Genomic DNA, 3,145 nt, shown 5'->3' with positions numbered 1-3,145 from the left:
GAGCCGTTTTAGGTAGGCGTGGTTGACTCTTAACTTTTATAAAGAATATCTCTTTGGATTTGAGACTTTAGTCTTTGCAACTTTACAGATCTTCTTTATGCACCAAGAGCTTGTAACACTTCAAAGAGAAAGGAAAACTTGAAATCGCATCATATGACCTCTTTAAAGATTTGTTAGGATTTCAGAATTAGTCATTTCTGCAGCTTGGCTCCAATAAATTCTAAAAGTTTTGAGCTCTGGAAGTTACTCTATGTTTTCATAGTTGAACTTTTCTTTCTCAAAAGATCAAGAAAAATTGGATTCCTTATAACTTCTTTAGCAAGGTCCCATCTGTGAATTTTCTGTCTTGCAGAATCTTTTTACGTTATATTAGTGAACCAAACCGTGTTAGTCTAGGGGCTCTTCAACTAGCCGCCTGTGGGCCAAATCAGCCATCAAGCGTTTTTATTGCCCTTCAATTGATATTGATGAAATTGCTGTGCGACCAGAGAGGAGTTCAGCAGTGGTTGTATTTGGAACAGAGTTGGAGGTTCAGTCTATGGTTCAGAGAGGTGCATCATTTTTGATTGCGTCCATTACAGGAAATGTATCATATTTGGTAGATGATGAAAAATAACAGATAATTTAGTTGAACGGATGTGGCTCATTTCATCATCAGATCAAGTTATAATGAAATCAAATTATCTGTTGAAATATCTGAGAATCGCACTTGCTCTAGAGATAAAAGAAAGTCTGTTTTTTCCTAATTTTTTAAAATTTTTTAAAGATTAGAAACATGCTTAAAGATGATAGTAATCATGTCAAATCATATTAGCAACATGTTAATTCATGTTATTACACGGCTCTGTGGAATACTTGATTCTGATTGGACAGTCATGACATTCCGAGGTATGTTATCCCTCGATAACAACCGGTAAAAGCTGATAACACAGGCTCATCCGGATAACAGAAGTCGGCGCTATACGCTTGCTAGAAACATTTGCATTTGGTTAGCTAATAAAATATAAAAACTCAATTCAATATTATGTGTACAATTATTTAATTATGTTGTCCTGGTATCGTGGACTCGCTCTCTCATTTCATACAAACGCAGCTGCTGTCATTTTGCGACAATTGTTTTGTAAATTGTAATGGATTATAAGATAACTAACATACTGGTAAGAGTTTTGTCTTAAATCAATATCTTTTATTGCCATAATTATGTGGTGAAATGTTGTGTAATAAGTGGTATGGCTGCACCGTATCCCTTAAATGTCCGTCTAGTTTGAACTTGCCGCTTGCTCGCAACTGCTGTCTTCACGAAAGCTTTGCGTTCAGATATTTCAAATCAATATTTTGTCTAAATATTTACTTATGTGGCAAGTAGCAATGTAATAAGCGGGATAATGTACATCCAGCCGGTGGTTATCGCAGAATAACCCCCGACAAGGTGATCAGGACCCCAACGCAATGCGGGTTACAACATGTTAGGAGCATGTTAATTCATATTAGCAAAATGTTAAAAACATGTTAGCAACATGTTAAAAGATGTTAGCGATGTGTTAAATAATGCTAGGAACATGCTAATGCATGTTAGCAGCATGTTAAAAGATGTTAGCGATGTGTTAAATAATGCTAGGAACATACTAATGCATGTCATAGCAAAATGTTAAAACATGTTAGCGACTTGCCAAAACATGTTAGCAATTTGTTAAAACATGCTAGCAGTGTGTTAACGGATGCTAGCAATGTGCTAAATCATGTTAGGGACATTTTATTGACTTTATTCTCTGAGAAAATTTTTCAAACTTCAAGGTTTTCAAAGTAGCTTTAAACTTTCAGAACCTGACTTTGTCAAGCTAACATCAAAGTTTGTCATCTGTCAGTTTTTTAAGGAAAACAATGTTAGATTTTTAAATCTGACTATTTTAATGTAAGTAAACCCATTATTAAGGGTGTTTAGATTAGTTTTTAATGTCCAGATCTATAGTAATGACTCTGAAAAGTGTTTGTCCACCTTCAATTTGGCCCCCAAAACAAGGGAGTTGAAGAATCTTGGTGTGGAAGAACTAGAAAAACGGCTTTGTATGTTCCAGTTTTACAACACACACACACACACACACACGTTCACTCTCAGTAAATCAGCAGCACACGCCTACACAGGCTGACTCCCTCTCCTCGCACACCGGTACATTTCCTTCAGCCTATCTCACCACACAACTGCCAAAAAACACACTCCAGTCCGCCGCAGCGCCGCAGCCTTTCCAGGGCCGCCTGCCAGTCTTACCTCTCTTTTTTCTCGTCTCAGGCTCAGTCTTTCTGTTTCACCATCTCTCTGTCTCTCCTGATGCTCGCTCTCGTTGTGGGTGGTGAGATCGTCTCACCCTTCAGAGCAGTTTTTAAGTGTGTAGTGTCAGCTAGAGCTTCCTGTGTCAGTAAGACAGGGTTTCGGTACGCAGGAAAAGCATTGTGTTTGCTGACTGAACAGAGTTTATAGCATCAAGTAATAGCCTTTATTTCATCCATTAGTGTGTCTCTCTTTACCTGTCAAGAGTCTTTGTTTTGGGTAACAGTGGTTGTCTTTCTCAAGTCCCAAGTTACTTTTAGTCTTTTAGTTTGATTGCTAACCCTTCAGTTTTCTTTGCAGATTAGATCAATCCAAGGGTGAATCTCATGAAATATGTCTTCGTCATATTTTACTCTCAAATCAAAAGAAAGAATGAATTAGCTGAACTCTGACCCCTTGATTACGACAGTTAAAATTTGGGGATGTTTTAAATGCAAAAAATAAAAATTTTAATTTTGTGACAATATTTTCATGATAATAAAACACATTTTAATATTTTTTTTATAATGAAAATAATGTCTCAAAATTAAAATTGAATTTATAAAATGAATAAATTAATAAAATAATTTTTTCATTTGATTTGGGAGGTAAAATATGCTAAATTGTCATGAAAATAATGTCACAAAAATGCATATATTTGTATATAAAGTATATCTAAAAAATATATGATATATTTTATATATAAAATATATAATATATATAAAAATTATATATATATATATATATATATATATATATGCATGCCACGTTTACTGTGGCTCAGCCTCTGGTGTGTGTGTGTGTGTGTATATATATATACAGTATATATATATATATATA

General features: G+C 34.9%; 1 protein-coding gene across 1 annotated transcript in view; it reads left to right on the top strand.

The window, feature by feature from the left end:
* The window catches only part of LOC107706753 (calcium/calmodulin-dependent protein kinase type II subunit beta), a 68,534-nt gene that overhangs the window by 23,697 nt on the left and 41,692 nt on the right, over nt 1-3,145 (top strand). The window lies entirely within an intron of this gene.

The sequence above is a fragment of the Sinocyclocheilus rhinocerous genome, unplaced genomic scaffold (assembly GCF_001515625.1).
Source record: "Sinocyclocheilus rhinocerous isolate Xijiao unplaced genomic scaffold, SAMN03320098_v1.1 scaffold864, whole genome shotgun sequence".
NCBI classification, from domain to species: Eukaryota; Metazoa; Chordata; class Actinopteri; order Cypriniformes; family Cyprinidae; genus Sinocyclocheilus; species Sinocyclocheilus rhinocerous.
This window is presented reverse-complemented; position numbering and strand designations above follow the sequence as displayed.